At 36.6% G+C, this 17,090-nt stretch overlaps 1 protein-coding gene across 1 annotated transcript in view; it reads right to left on the bottom strand.

Moving 5' to 3' along the window:
- Positions 1 to 9,621, bottom strand: part of Ralyl (RALY RNA binding protein like) — a 662,376-nt gene extending 652,755 nt beyond the window's left edge. Inside the window, exon 1 of the mRNA XM_042667303.1 lies at positions 9,446 to 9,621. The gene's annotated coding sequence lies outside the window, so the exon portion shown is untranslated. The remainder of the gene's footprint in view (positions 1 to 9,445) is intronic.
- Positions 9,622 to 17,090: the final 7,469 nt, after the last annotated feature.

The raw sequence follows: 17,090 nt of genomic DNA, 5'->3' as shown, positions 1-17,090 counted from the left end.
GTTCTGGACTTCTTTTTAAAATAGCTTAAATAATAGCCAAAAATGTATTAACAAATCCTCCAGATCTTTAGCTTTAATATAAATCAAATTGAGACAGTATATAATTATAGTATCCTATTTTAGTTTTCTGGTCAATGAAATGTTTATAAGGAGCTCTCATTTCCAGTGCAGAATTTATTTCTGTCTTTCCTGAAAAATCCATCCATCCATAACTAAAATAAATACACATATCTATGTTCTATTTAGAATGCTCTAAAGGTAAGACGAAAGTCCAAGAAGTCATCAAAAGATCTTTTATGTAGTGGTTGATAATAGAAACGTTGCCAATACTTTTAAAAATCATATTTATAACTTTTCTTTTTACTTCTTTGCTCTGTCATCCAATTATGGATTTGTCACGAGTGTCTTTTACACTCAGCCTCCCTTCACAGTGTTTTAACTTATTGGTGTCTGCAGCATCATCCTTAGTGAGCAGCATGTCTTACTACACTCTGAAACTGTTCATCATTTGTTTCTGCTCTATTTCAAAATCTAGAAATACAATATTCTCCTCTGACCAAAATCATCCATCCTTGCAGTGCTCCCATTCTATTAAAAATAATGAGTCTGCTATTCATTTCATCATGACCATCAGGCTCTCATAGCCTATCAGTTCTCACTCTATTTGTCTCATGGAGTTGGCCTTGCCTCCTTTTCCAGCCCAGATTTATTTAAGTCTTTCTACAAAGCAGTCACTGCCCGAACAAAGTTCACCTTTTTGTTTCACACAATGTATGCTCTGTGAATGTAGTGTACTTTCTTGGCCCGTTTAGGTAACGGGCTCTGTTGCTAGAGAAAGTGCTGCAACTCTATTCACTAAACTAACAAAAATGTGAATTTTTCCCTATGATTTTCACTATGGTTGTAGTTACTTTCTATCTAGAACTGGTTAACTCTTATTCAGATACATTAAGAGGCCTAGGAAGACTCAAAAAAATAACTGGAGATAAATATAATGTCTATAAAAGATTCTAGACATTAATGAATACAAATTTGAATCACTTCTTCTAAAAACACAGCTGGAGATCTGAAAGAGTTAAAGATGCATCTGCAAAGAGCAAAGACTATGTGAGTAAATAATGAGGTAGATTTTATTCAAGTAGTTAATGCCTTTAACTGAAAATATATGGTAATTTTTAAAATATGCTATTTATTATAAAAATACTGTACAGAGGGGTTATGGTTACATGAGTAAGGTTCTGTGATCAATTAACTGCAGTTCTTCCAAAACACGTAGGCACTGAGATTTCAATGTAATAACTATCACATTGTTCTTATTTTTTATTTAAAGTACTACCATGGAATTATGGGTTTTATTTGATTAAATGTTGCATAGCCTGTTGAATCTTGATGTTCTCAAGTCAGTTCAAATTGGACAATTTTGGAGGTACTTCAAGTTAGATGCTGCTTATGTTTATCTTGGATCATTTTCTTACTTTCTGGTGAATTGAAGCACCCAGGCTCATCTTGTATTTTTCTCTGTCCAGACCTAGAATCATCCACTTGTCTAAAGAGCTTTAGTCAACTTGGTTAAGGAATGATACATGTCAACTGACCAGCGCAACTGTCTGCATTAGATTGCTATTGTTGCTTTATACAATTTGAGGAAATTCATCATGCTACCACAACTTGTCCAGAATCACCCATCATTTGTTCACTTATCAATTCTGATGTGTCTCTGTCACTGTCCTCTTCTTAAAAATAATTCTGACCATTGATTCACGCAAGCTTACCTCAGCTCAGACCTTCTTTTCTTTTGAGTTCATACTTTGTCTGCTGAACATTACATTTTTTCCTTCTTCTTCTAATACACATGCATTTATCTTATTTTGGTTATATATATGGTTATTCTTATTTTCTATTTTTCTACCTTTCAGTAGTCTTTTTTGTACCCATGTAGAAAAAATGCAGCCTTACCAAATATATGCTCTTGGATGGTTTATTTATGGTCTTCTAAACTTGTTATGTAGATGATTTCACATTCTCTTCTAACTGTGTGTTTTAATCTCTAGACCTGAATTATATTTGCACACTGGTCTTTTCATTCAAAACTTAATGTCTGAACTTCAATATGTGTAATAAACAAAACTGAATCATTCAATCCCCTTCCATATCAGACTTTCCTCTGCATATTATCTCTAAAGGAGTTTAATACTACTAATTTCCAAAGTTTGAATCAGAATTTAATCATTCTTCCATCTAGGTCTCCAAATCCATTGATTTTTTTTATGGATGTACAGACTTCTCATCAAAGATCTCAAAAACCGTTTTTCTTTTCTCTTTTACTTAAAGATCTGTGAGATACATTTACACTGCCTTCACAGTCATGTAGTTACTCATTCTTGAAAATATTCACTACTTCAAGCTCCAATAAATTGTTTAATAATAAAAGGCTTTTTCACACATTTGCAAAAGCAATTGAACACAGCATCCTAAAATAACATCTTACAGTTATATGTATTTTGCTGTATTAGCAAACAGATAAAATCAACTTGAGACATCTCACACATAAATATGTCAAGAGATAGAGATGAAGCTAATGGTGAGATGTTGGTAGACAGAAGAAACACCTTTATTTTTAGACTTGCTGTGTTATGAAAGAATTAGCTGTTTGTTTTTCCTTGTGTAAAAGACTAATTTTCCACATCACGGTGTAAAGGCTTTAAGAATAGAGATTACATTTTGTACTTGGTGAAATGCTTTTCTGAGGGTCCTCTGTAAGAGAACGATCTATTTTGTCTCAACATGAGACACTAGTGTTAACTCACAAATTTTCATTTATTTGTCTGTCCTCAGAAAATCTGATGGTCCTGAAGAGATGTGTGAATACGTATACGAACATTTATTTGAAGCACTTTCTATTACTCATTACTGAATGCATTAATGGAAACTTGCAAACTAATTATTTTAAATAATGTATCTAGAATAATATAACAATTGTTTATATTAAAAAATACAAAACAAAACAAAACAAAAATCTCTCCTCAAATGAAGGATTTGTTTGCAAAAAGTGTCATTATCATTTCGCATTTCTGGGAACTTTGGGCCTGTTGTGTTATCTTTCCAGCTCAGTTTTCTCCAACATACAAATGATAATGGACCACCTACTCACCAAGAATAATGAATGGAACTACATCAATTGGCATACCAATACATGTTTGGCCTCCTCCATTCCTTTTCCTCCAATCTCAATTGAATGAATGTAAATAGTCTTTCTCTAGTCCTGCCTAGTAACAATTTCCAAACTAACTCAGAACTGCCAGGCTTCTGTTATCATTTACTATATGGTTATCAAAAGACATGTAAACATTTTCTTTAAATACCCAGATGATGTATGGCAATAAACAATTTCCACTGTTTTGTCAAAAAATGCAGTGACTTTTTTCTAAAATGAAGATTATAAACTGATGAATTAAGTGGATTGTGTGGTGTGTGTGTGTGTGTGTGTGTGAGAGAGAGAGAGAGAGAGAGAGAGAGAGAGAGAGAGAGAGAGTGTGTGTGTACTTTCCAGTACTGGGGCTTGAATTTAGGGTCTCATATGCTCACTTGGCTTTTTCCACACAATGGAGACACTCTACCACTTGAGTTACTCCTCCACTTCCAGCTTGTTTTTCTGGTTAATTGGAAACAAGAGTCTCACAGACTATTCTGCCCAGAGTAGATTCAGACCACAATCCTCAGATTTGAGCCTTCTGAATAGCTTACCTAAAATATCCAGATATAATCTTTACTCTTTCATTAGTGTAGAAATGCTAGTGAGACATTCTGCAAATTTCAGGAAACAAGACAGGGTTCCCATGTTGCCTGTACTTTTCCTTTCTGCTAAGATTTACGTGTAAAGAAATAATTCTCAGTCTTAACACAAACTGTTAAGGTTCCAAGAACAATTCAGAGGACATTCACCCTAAACACAAGATTTCCCCTCTGTCATCTCTATGGATAGGATATAAAATTAAACAAAAACCAAACAAACAATTGAACAAGTTTTTGGATTTTCTAGGATTCATTCTCAGAAAAAGCAAGAAAGAAAACAAGCAAACAAGAACTTTTTAAGTGTTGGAAAGAATTAGAAGACACAAAGGCAAATTTTCCAAATATAATTCAGATATTTTGCATAAGTATAGCAAATCAAAAAGATAAATAAAACTTCCGTTTGTTCTGGTGAATTTGAAAGACAAGAATAAGAGCAATTAAAAGTTGGCTATACCTGGGTAAGATCTATTTTTCTTAAAAGAAAGAATATGACAAATATATTTAGAAAACATTTGTTAAATGTGTAACTAGATATTTGTACATCCACAAATCATCTATAATTTCCATTTAAATTACTCTTGGTCTCAAATTATGGTTAATGAAACTAATTATTATCATTGCCACTATGGGTAAATTTATGTTACCTATGTCAATTATTAAAGAGAAACTCATTAAATGATAGGATTATACCAAATAGTGAAAAATTTAAAGCTTTTGAGCAAGACACTGTAAATAATAGACAATGGTTATAATAACAGTCTATCAATAATAGCTGCAAGCCTAGAAATCATGGTTGTTTACATTTTTTTCCTTAGAGTTTTGTGAGCAATAGGTAGAAGAAAATTCATGATAGCCTCATTCTCATTGAAGTACAATATGGATTCCTTAATTTTAGTGTGGTAAACGAAGTGAATAAATCGATGTACTTTGTAAGGTCACAACTAGTCATTTTAAAATGAAAGTTTTCAATTCAGAGAAGGGAATATATTAAATTATAATAAAGTATCTTTCCTAGAATTCTTTCTTCTTTTCCAAATCATCTTAAATATCTACTTCATTTCTCTTTGACTTCCATAATGGTGCTTATCAAAGACTTAAGATGTAGACGTTTATTTGATTTGATTCACTGAATAATTGGTTGCTTACAGTATCAGCAAAGAGTAAATAAAGCATGACAGCTCTTACTCAGAAATCTCAAAAATGTAACAGCAATCTTCCTCTTACTGGTGTTTCAATACATTTCTTAATGAATTAGCAAAAGTATAACTATTTGATTTAAGGAATGGCTAGTCAAATAATACACGTTTCTTTTAACTAGAGAAGTATAATACATGTTTCTTTTAACTAGAAGTATAAACTGGCATGCCAGATTATTTTTCTAGGTCCTTATTTTCATATTGTTGTTTTACTTAGAAATATTCTCTTTTAACTACTGGTCTTTCATAAAAGTAATAAATTATCATGTTAAAACCAAGTAATATTTCTTCTCTAATTGAGAATATGGCATATATACAAGATATGCTGTAACTCCCCCCATATAAAACATTACCAAAGAAGTCAATTGATTCATAGTGTATATGCGTGTGCATGCATGTGTTGTGTGTGTTTGTGTGTACAACAACTTGATTACTTATATGCAAAGTTACATTTCAATCCAAAATTACTTGTTTTTAATGATAAAAATGTATTCAAGTAAATACTTTTGGACAACATACACACACATACACACACACACACACACAAACGCATACATCAGAGCTTCATGTAGGATTTTCTTTCCCTACAATGTTTAGGATTGCACCACAGAAAATGTAAAATTCATTTTATAATCCAGGACATTTTTTAAAAAAATACTAATTTTGGCATTCCATAGAAAATTTCTAGAAAATTCAATAGGTTATTTTTAGGGTTGTGGTCATTTGTCACAATTAATTTAAATATTTGAGCTTAGTTAGTGGTTTACCAGCCAATTATACCTGTTATTTCCCTCAGACACTCCTCTTTACCTGAAAAATAAAAACTAGATGTGTGTGTGTGTGTGTGTGTGTGTGTGTGTGTGTGTGTGTACTTTTGTTTGTTTGTTTTTCTCCTCAGTAAGTAGTAACTGGGGGAAATGCATGATTAAAGTTGATCAGAATCCAAATGGTTTGCTTGGTCATTGCAAGCAGTATTTTCTATGCATTGCAGAATTTTCTATGAGAATCCAGTAGGCGGTGCTAAATTGAATATCCTATGTCCAGCAATTTTAAGACAAAAACTCATGGAAGAAATAATCACCTGATTTACAGAGCTGCAGAATTCCCAGCCTGGTTCATGGTGGAGGTAATGTGAGAACTTGAGTGTTACAGAACTTTAATACAAATAATGGAAAACAATGCACAGTAAGTAAAAAGATGGGATGACAAAAATATTCTTAGTATGATCCTTGTTTCCCACACATTAAAATGTTCTGTCAATCAATTTTGATCTCAGTATGGCTTCAGTGAAATACTGTAAACATCATAGTACAGCAAATGTTTTGTTCAATCTCAAAATACAAACCAACCTAAACTTAGGATTACTCTAGCTATTTCTTTCTTCCATGCTCCGTCTCTTTCTTTTACAAGAATTAAACAACTACATTACTTCAACTCATACAACCTACAAAAATGTTTCGCACATATATTATCTTTCATTTTAAAATAGGCAGTCATACCTAAATATCCATTGTGATTAAAATAAAATTTAATGTTATGATTAAAATGAGTTCTAATCACAATGAATCAGAATGTTACATTATGTCTTTTAAAACACGTTTTGTGTGAGCTTTCTGAAGCATATGAAAGGCTATCTTTGAGTAATGAACTCACTGCAGGGAAGCAGAAAAATCCATATTTAAGACTTCATGATATTATATTGGCTTCAAATCTTAGGATTTACTTCAGCTCAAGACTGGTATTCATAGACAGGAAAATGATCTCCCTTTGACATGTAAAAGCACAATAGGAAATTTTCCACAAAGAACAGCTGCCTTGAGAATAGCTACCATGAATACAAAAATAACTCAAATATGATAAACCTTCTGAAAACCTCTGAGATACATGAGTATATTGTTAAAAATAACACAGCTTTCTAAACATTACACTGTCTACAGCTAAATGAACTTTTGTACTCTTCACTAATTCACCAGGAAGAGCAAGAAAAAAAACAAGAAACAAAACAAAACAAAAAACCATAAGGGACAAAACTTTTCATTCCACACATGAAGAGGTCTACCAACTCAATGAAATGTTTGCTTGAATTATGAATTATATTACTGGCGGCACTTTCTCGTAAGTCCTTCTGTGTGTTAGAGTTACTTTTTATTTCTACAGATAATGTAGAAGAAAACTTAATTTGAGAGGGAAAAGTTATTTCATTTGCTAAATGTCTATTTTTATCATTGTGCATGTTGATGTATGAATGAGAAAGCAAAAGCTGAACTTTACAGGTGAAAGGGGAGGAGACAAAAGAAGAAAACCAAAGCTTCAAAATCAATTTTTTAAGATCACGATTGCTCTCTAAATTTTAAGACTTGATGTCTTTTGCTAAATTTACTTGGAGAGTGAATTTCCCAGCAGATTCGAGTCCATACCAAAAAGACTTTTTATTGCCAACTAGTACATCTTTGTGAAGTGGTGTTAGCTTATACTGCAAATAGACAACAGGACAATCATAAAATGTAATAGAATACATTCAGCCAACACTGAGGATTGCAATGCTAACAAGACCCCATAATCAACCACCATCAACAATCTCTCACCACTGACCTGGCCCCAGGAGTCAGGGGAAACCATTGAAACAGGATCAGATCATTCAAAAGGAGCCCTGCCCCTTTAAAAGTTAAATAAAAGGCTATTTTGTACCAGACCGGTTGTATTCTCAGTTGTATAAAGTAACTGTTTCTTCCTCCACATGAAACCAAACGACCATCATCTAAGTATTTCTCCACTCCCTGGAAGGGATTACTCCAGTAATCCCTTGATATCAACGCAAGAGAACAGGAAAAGATCCAAAGCCAGGATGGACCACTGAGAAGGCAAAGCCCTTGGCAACAAGCAGGAGAGACCGGGAAGACCCACGGCGTTGTTTACTCAATATGGGGGTGGGAGGGTGGGCAGAGGTGGGGAGGGGTGAAGGAGTTCAGCAGGCAAAGAGCTGGTGCCACCCTCAAAGCTATGGAAATGTCTGGAGCTCCTGCCCGCCTGGCCCCAAGCCAGTCCACCCGGAAGATGATATCCCTGCCGCCTTTCCCCTGATCTTCCTGGTGTTTTGAGGGACAGGACCCAAGGGTAGCGCCCCTAAGGCACAGCAAGTGGCCCTGTGAGAACTTAACCAAGCTCGCCGGCCACCACGGTCCCAGCCCGCGCGGGCCGCGCAGCAGATGCCTCCCGCTGCGGACCCGACCTGGGCGCAGCCAGGGAATGACTGTATTTTGCGCACATCTGAAAAAGCCATCCCAAGGAAGGAAAAAGGACTTTCTTTTTCTTTTTCTTTTTTCCTGGCTCCTGGCGCAGCTTTCCCCCACTGACACTGGCCCAATTTGATTGCACACACACACACACACACACACACACACACACACACACACACACACACACACACACACGAGTTCTTTGCCAGGACCAGCTTGCCACCGCACACCCGGGAAACGCCTCCAAGGGGGCCAAGTACCTGCTCTCTGCAAGCTGCTCAGTTGTTCACTTCATCCTCCGTTGACAAGGAAACCAAACCGCACTTCATTTTTTTTTTCCAGAAAAACCTTCCACTGCCATCATTTGAAAATTGATTTATGGGGAGGGGAAAGGGAGGAAGAAGGGATAATATAGATATAGATATCAGGATATCTATCATAAAATTATCTCGGTTTTTTTTTTTAAAATAAAAAAAGCAGATGTGCAAAAGTCATAGTTAATTTAAAGGAGAAGGGGGAAAAAAGTATATGTTTTGCTTAAAAATGATCCCAGTCACCAGCTGCAAGAAAAGTTTCATGTTATCGATAGATAGCAAAAACAAGAGGGGGGGAGGGAGGGAAAAACGAAATTTTTCTCATCGGCTTCCAAAAAGGGCATAAAAAAGAGAAAATAAACGTGTGTGCCCAATGGTTTTGAACCAGTATCACAAGACCAACAAACTTGTAAACACTGACATAAAATCCCACCTATACCAAAAAACACCAAAAATGTTATCACAAAAAGTATGCCAAAAAATAAAAAAAAGAGTTAGAGACATGCTTTAGTTCAGTTTTACAAAGGGGGAAAAAATAGGCACCATCCTTCCACATTTCTCTCGTTCTCTCTCTCTCGCTCTCTCTTTTTCCTTTTCCATAAAACCAGTTGCATATGTTGCTGGACTTGGGAGTCGCTCCCAGCGGGCCCGGCGCCTCGGACTCCCAGACACGGCGCCTTGCCTACAGAACGACCGCATGCTAGAAAAACTTGGATTCAGGAAAAGGCTCAAAACCATGCTCTTTTTCAAAGCTTTCCCAAATAGAAACGATCATCAAAGAGGTGGATTATTGAAAAAGGAAAAAAAAGAAGAAGAAGAAAAAAAAAAAACCAAAAACAAAAGCAAAAAAAAAAAAGGACAAAAAAATAAAGAAGAGGACAAGAATGCCACGGAGAAAGGTACTCACCGAGCGGGAGTAAAATGTTGGAACAAAAATGAGATTTAGGATAAAATACAGTATGGCGGTGGAAGAAGGAATGAAGCGCGTTTTTTTTCTCCCAGTCTCTGCCTCAGGCACTGACACGTGACTCGGAGCCAGGCTGACTCGCAGGCAGCCGGGGAAGGGACCGGGGCTGCTGCGCGGGAGGGAAAGCCCCACCGAGCCCAACTCCGGTTGGCGAGGCGCGGCGGCGGCGGCGGCGGCGGCGGCGATCGGAACCCGGCGCCTGCGAGTTGGTGGCGACGGTGGCGGCGGCAGCAGCAGCGGCGGCGGCGGCGGCTCTGGGCAGCTCTGGGGCCAGGCTGCCTCCTCCGAGCGCCCAGACGAGCAGGTGCCCCTCACGCTGAGGCTGAGCACACGCACACACGCACACACGCAAGACAGGCAGGGCGCGGGCGAGAGGGGGAGCCGCGCGCGGGGTTGGGCCGGAGGCGCGCAGCTGCTGCTGCTGCTGCTGCGTGGCTGGCTTAGGATGCTGCTGCCTTCGCCTGTGCTGCTGCTGCTGCGGTGGCTGCACCGCCCTGGATAGGGAGTGTGCGTTGGGGGGGGGGGGAGGACCACTCGAGGAAGGAGGGAGCGGGGGGAGGACGGGGATGCTGATCTTCTGATCAGACGCCCTCTCTCCGAGCAGGTGCACAACTTGCTGCTCACCCCCGAAGTTGTGGCCCGCCACTTCCTCCTGCGTCCCTCTGTGTGATTCGATTTTATTCTATTTATTGACTTTCAAGGTAGTTAAGTTACCCGAGGGGAGCCTCTCGGCCCCCTCCTCTGTCCTGAAGTTTCACTAGTCAAGGCTGGGTTAACTCATTCCTTATTTTCCTTTTCCTTTTCCTTCCCTGTCTTCCTTTTCTTTTCTTTTTCCCCCCTCCTGATTTCCAATTCTCCCTTTTCTCCGAAAGTGCCCATATCTGTGCTGTTCCCGGTGTCAGTGCTGATCCCCTCCTCCCCTTGGTACCCCGAACCTGGCTCCTGGGATACTGGGGGCGTTGTCTCTGGCAAAGCCACCATCAGTCAATCTTTACTGACATCTGAACGCACGGCGTCTCTAGCTCTCTTCCAAGGAGGGATGTTTGCAGTTTGAATGATAAAGCAGCATATCTTATTTACAAAATTCGTCCTCCGGTTTCTTATCATCATCATTATTATTATTATTATTATTAGTGGTGGTGGTGGTGGTGGTGGTAAAGTGAAGGATGGGGCGTGGATATGGTTAATTTATTCATTAGTGGACCAGGCATTGTTTGTTTAGTGCGCGGGTGCGCGCTTGCTACCGACCTCTTCTGGGAGGCTCTGCGGGTCCCCGCGCTGGGGCAGAGGCTCCTGCCTGACTCTTGCTCAAGTTGTTTGCTCAGGCTGGAAGTCAGAGGAGAGGTGCGGAGGGAAACAAGTGAGCCCATTGTGTGAGCGGTCGCGGGGAGGCAGTCAGCACTTGGCGGTCCAGGCAGGGGAAGCCATGCACCGGCATTGAGGTGGAGGCTTAGCGGGCAAGAGACTAGGTGGGCGAGCAGTGGTGAGGAAGGTGAGGGTGGAGGGATTTCGCCACTCAGCACCTGTGTAGTGTGCGGGTTGCCTCAACAAAGGTACCATCAACCAATCGCTGAATGCGCTGGGATTTTTCTGTGGCTGCCTGTTGAAGAATCAGCTTTCTGGACGCTGGAACGCATTTATTTTTCTTCAATATTTTTTTGTGTGATATTCCCTTCAGGACCATTTTCTTGTGTTGCTTTGAATCTAGATTGGAGAGAATTAATTACTATGTCTAGGTTTGAAAATGAACAATTAATACAGTCCTTCAGTTTTCAGATTTCTGCTCCGGATCTTTATCTCCATGTTTCCAGCGCTGAGGGTTAAGATAAAATCCCTCCATCCACAAAGGATCTAACCTGGATAATTCTGGAAATTAAACATATATCTATTACTGGAAGCTTTCATGGCAAATAGGTTTCTTAGACATTCTGGTCAGAATTCATTGGTCAAATAAAGTGTACACAATTTAAAGAAAAGTAATTTAAAAGAGCTATTAAAATATAATTAAAATATTTATTTTGGAGAGTTGCCAACTGAATACGCATTTGCTATACTTACTTTCCAGTGAGGACAGTTGATTAGGAATGCTGACCGCGACAGATGAAGGCATCAAAGTGGATTTGGTGACTTTGGAAGCCTTAAATTCTATTCAGAAATCATCAGACTTTAAGCTGGATTATGCACACCAATGTGTTTTGCCCTACAAGACATGATGAACTTGGTATTTTTTTTGAAATGGAATCTCTTCAGATGTAATCATTTTTATTCCATGACTCATGACTTAATTTTATCTGCCATTTAACTCTAAGTTTGCTAAATTTTTAGTTTCCAGCTTAAAATATATTCACTTCTAATAATTTAAAAGAAAAATATGAATGCGTATATTCAACAATATAGTATTCAAAAATACTAATAGGTGCACACATCTTTCCCATCCATTATCTCAGGGAAGTATTGAAATAGGAGATTTTTCACTTGAAAACTGAGTTTTGAACATTTCAATCAGGCTGAGCAATGTCTGGGGTTTAAAGAGTTATTCAAGAAGAACTTTGAAAAACAAGCTGTTTAGAATTACACTGCAGCAATGGCTGACAGCCAATCACAGTGATTGTCAGGCTTTTATTATTCAATAAAATGACTCCCCTTTATGTTAAATGCAATTCTGCTGAAGAAAAGCAAGACATCAATATCCTCCTTCCACTTTCTCCATTTACTTACATAATTGCAGCACAATGCTCAAAATGTTCCACTACCATTTATTTCCAAGGCTCCATTCTCATCTTTTCAGAGTTGCATCATAACATTAAAACAAGAGTAAACAAAATCTGGTAGAGGAAACTAGTATTTAGAAAAAAAGCCCCCAACCATTCAATTTTGTTAACGATTTTAAAACATTGATATCATACTTATTTTAAAGATTTGTGTAAAATAAAATCAGTTCAACCACTGATAGTACACAGAACAGATGAGATTGAACAAAATTTAAATTTGACTTTTTAAATAAAGTAACATATTTCAAACAAGTATATAAAAGATATTAAATATGCTCAAGTACTGATTTGAGATCAATTAACAACATGAGTTCTCAAATTTAGTACATCTAACAGAAATTTGTGGGTATGTATAAATCTAGCTATAATATTCACCACGGATAAAGATCACAATACATAGTTTACAATACATTATTGTATTTGATTCCATAAAACATATAAAGAAGAACATAATCAGTTAAGGACAAATAAAAACATTTAAAATACATAAAATAAAGCACAAAAAACTTTAAAAATATGTGGTCTGTCCAATATCCTCTTTTTTCCCATATTACTTGGCATTTTTTTTAATTTAGTGATTTTTAAAACTTTGATCAACTTTTTCTTCATTATCTGTCTTATTCCTGTTATGAACATAATTGATTTACAGTCCTGTTTTAAGTTTTAATGGTTTCTTTTACTTTTTTCCATATCTCGAGAAACTGAAAATATCAGTATCAGTGCCAAAATGTGCCTGAATTATCCTGAGAAAATGATTAGAAAATGTGAAAATAAATTCTAAAAAATATATTATGGCATGTATGAAATAAAGCAGATAGAGCTATCAAAATTTCTGTACCATTAAATGTTAATATTTTGCTCATCATACAACACATTTTATGGAAGCCAAACAGTCCCTATCTATCTGTCTAAACATATATGTATACACACGTATATACAATTAAACTTCGTTCTTTTATATTTACTTTTTCCATATCAAGTTAATGTGCTTTTTAACCAAGAAGTAAATGTAGAACAAATTAAGATTTACTAATATTGTTATTAAAATGTATTGACTTTATATGAAGTTAATGTAATGTATTTTTATGATAAAGTTACATGAAATGGTTATTACATGTGCATGCAAGAAGGCACTGATCAGTTTCCTGATAAACACATTTGAGGCCCCAATAGGATAAAAAAACATACCTGTCAAGTGTTGATACCATTTGTTGTTGTCCATAAATTGATGATATGACAATCATCCATTCTAAATATACATACATATATATAAATATATATAGCAGCTTATTTTGAGAATTTTCCCAAAGTAACTTTTATATCATAGTGTTATTACAATTAAGAAGGTGAGACAGTAAGATCAGGAGAAAGATGAAAAAGAAGGAAAGGGATGGGAGGGTGGGCTAAAGAAAAGCAAAAGAGAAAGTATGGAAACAACAGAGAGAAAAAGACAGGACAACTGTCAGACCAGGAGCTTCAGCCCTGGTAAAATTTCCTGTAAAATACTGGATAATTGTAAGGTCATTGCAAACACTGGACAGATTTGGGTCATAGAGATGCATTCTAAAGACATGTGGCAAAAATAACTTAGAAAAAATATTGCAGACTCTATAATGTTATTTCTTTAACAAATTTAAACATTGGCTGAAAACTCCAGAAAACATTCTTGCTGATGTGAACAAAACTCTGCCAGAAGAAACATACTTTACAGGAGAAAGATCAGAAAGAGCTATCTTATTTGTATCTTTGAACAAGAGATCTGCATATATGAATGATCCAGGCTGATTTTATTGCCAATTTTAAAAGAACAAGAAAAATAAATCCTTATGTTTTGCCATCTACTTACAAGGTCCTAGAAGTATGATTTTTTTTTTGGATACTTGTGTGTATTATCCTTATACTTTGTTTTCTTATTGTTATTTTTTGAAACCTAGGGAATTGAGATGATTTGGATTTTAAGTAACAATATTTAGTCAATAAACTCGTGAATATCTTTACTTTGAGTTAAGCATAATTCATGTTTTGAAGATAATAACAGTCTTGAATGAATGCCTGGGATCAATTGTTTGTTTGTTTTATCAAGTCTTGATCTTCTGGCAATAACAGGAAATTCTATCTTCATGCCATTTAACAAGTGAATTAGTCTTTATTAAGATAAACTTTATATTGTGAAATAAAATTTTCTTTTCAAACAATGAAATTGTTTTTTTTTTAAAGCTAATTAAATAGAATAGGAGAGTTTTATGACAAGTCACCTGACAATGTAAAAGTCTCTTACACTGGAACTAATCTTTAGATAGTCAATATTGTCTCATTTGTAAGTTTTGTATATGAAATGAATAAATAAAAACCAGCAAAAGTGACTATAGAAAATACCAAAATAAATGTTATTCTAATATGGACAGACCTATAGTCTTGAGATGATTTCATTGAAACCATAGATAGATTGCTTTCATATTTTTATGTAATTTTTATTATATACTTTTAATTTCACAGGTTATTTTCTATATTTTTTACTCCCTCTGAGAACTCCAGTCTCCTCCTTCTTCCTCTACCTATTTAGGATGTATGTGGTAGGAAAGGACATAAAATATATTCACTAATTTTCTTTGAGTTTTATTTAACTAATAGAATTTTCAGACTAGCAATTATTTCAATACATTCACAGTAAGTTGTAATTATAGGAAGTAGTGATTATGAATGTGATATGCCTAGTACTTCTCAGATTCCCTTATTCCACATAGGCATTTCTTTTTCATTATTGGTGGGGTCGAACTTGTTAGGACCTGAACAGATCACAGCCCTTGGCTGTTCAGCTTCAGGGCAGTAAATTATTTGTTGTTTTATTCATTTAAAGCTCCAGAGAAAACAGGAGCAAAGATCAAACACAGCCTTCCTAAATAAAAGTATAATGAACTACTAGTAGGCCACTGGGCAAAATATGAATATTTTAAACTACAAACTTATAAATACACAAATATTTCAGGAGAGCGTCACAGTTCTACTTTCATCACATCTGTCCTTGTATTGGTTTTGGATGTACCTGTCTTTACAAAATTACATGAAATTGAAAGATGAGTTTTTATTTATCACCATCTAAATTTATGTAAAAAATCTCTAATTTTAATATACTTCACTACTTTTAGCTTGATTTTTTAAAGAATTTTTTTGTTTCTTTTTTTTTGTACTTTTTATTGCACATACTGTACAGAGGGGTTATAGTTACATGAGCAAGGTAATGAGTACATTTCCTATAGAGCACTTTGAGAAACATGGCTACCTAGCTGAGCACCAATGACTCACACCTGTAATCCTAGCTAATCAGGAGGCTGGGATCTGAAGATCTCAGTTAAAAGCCAGCATGGTCAGGAACGTCCTTGAGACTCTTACTAATCATCAAACTAAGCCAGAAGTGTAGCTATAACTCATGTGGTAGAGTACTAGCTTTCAACAAAATAGTTTAGAGACAGCACCTGAGTTCAAGCCCCAAGATCAGCTATAAAATAAACAAAACAAGTTGCCGCGCACTGGTGGCTCATGCCTGTAATCCTAGCTACTCAGGAGGCTGAGATCTGAGGATTGTGGTTCAAAGCCAGCCCGGGCAGGAGAGACCGTGAGACTCCTATCTCCAATAAAACCACCAGAAAACCGGAAGTGGCGCTGCAGCTCAAGTGGTAGAGCACTCGCCTTGAGCTGAAGAGCTGAGGGACAGCGCCCAGGCCCAGAGTTCAAGCCCCACTACCGACCAAAAAAACAACAAATAAAACTATGAATACCATATATTATTAGACTTTTCAAATCAGTAGTGTTTAAGAGAAAAGCTACCAAAAATATGTAAATTACAAAATATATTTATTTTTTCATTTATTAATTTTTCTTGCAATTAAATATCTATAGTTTGTCATTTTGCTACAACAAAGAACAAAGCATAGTTTAGGTCTATAAAATGAAATTAATAATCATTTATTATAAATCTGGTAGGAACAAAATTAATTTTTAATTATATTTTATTTTGTTGTAAAGGTGCTATACAGAAGGGTTACAGTTACATAAGTAAGGTACTGAGGACTTTTCATTGTTACCCACTCTTTCATTTTTTTCTCCCACTATCCCTTCCCTCCACTACTCCTCCCGAAAAAAATTGTAAAGTTCATTCTGAACATAGTGCCTTTTGACCCCCCCACCACCCAAAAAATAGTGTCTTTTGAGAATCATGTTGTATTGGGTCATCTGTTTTCTTTGTTTCATCATTTTGTTATTCTTCTTCCCTTCCTCAAATCAGATAAATGTATATACAAGGTCTAGAGTACCAGAATCAAAAGTAGCGATTACCAGGGTAAACCAAAGGGAAAAAGAAAAAAAAAAAAAACAGAGTAAAAAGAATTTGATACAGGGGCTGGGAAGGTGGCTCAGTGGTAGAGCACGTGCCTTGCATGCATGAGGCCCTGGGTTCAATTCCTCAGCACCACATGAGCAGAAAAAAAAAAGCCGGAAGTGTTGCTGTGGCTCAAGTGGTAGAGCGCTAGCCTTGAGCTGAAGAGCTGAGGGACAGCGCCCAGGCCCAGAGTTCAGGCCCCACGACTGGACCCTCCAAAAAAAACCAAACAAACAAACAAAGAATTTGATACAGTACCTTGACGCCAACAAGATCAACAACAACAAAAAAAAAGTCCTGTTCTTTTCATGTCTTGTAGTTCTTTTTTTTTTTTTTGTCGGTCGTGGGGCCTGAACCCTGAGCCTGGGCGCTGTCCCTCAGCTGTAGTGCTCTATCACTTGAGCCACAGCCTCACTTCTGGCTTTTTCTGCTTATGTGG

Source organism: Dipodomys spectabilis, unplaced genomic scaffold (assembly GCF_019054845.1).
Source record: "Dipodomys spectabilis isolate Male_0828 unplaced genomic scaffold, ASM1905484v1 ptg000387l, whole genome shotgun sequence".
Taxonomy (NCBI): Eukaryota; Metazoa; Chordata; class Mammalia; order Rodentia; family Heteromyidae; genus Dipodomys; species Dipodomys spectabilis.
The sequence above is the reverse complement of the archived record's forward strand: the minus strand, read 5'-3'. Positions and strand labels throughout refer to the sequence as shown.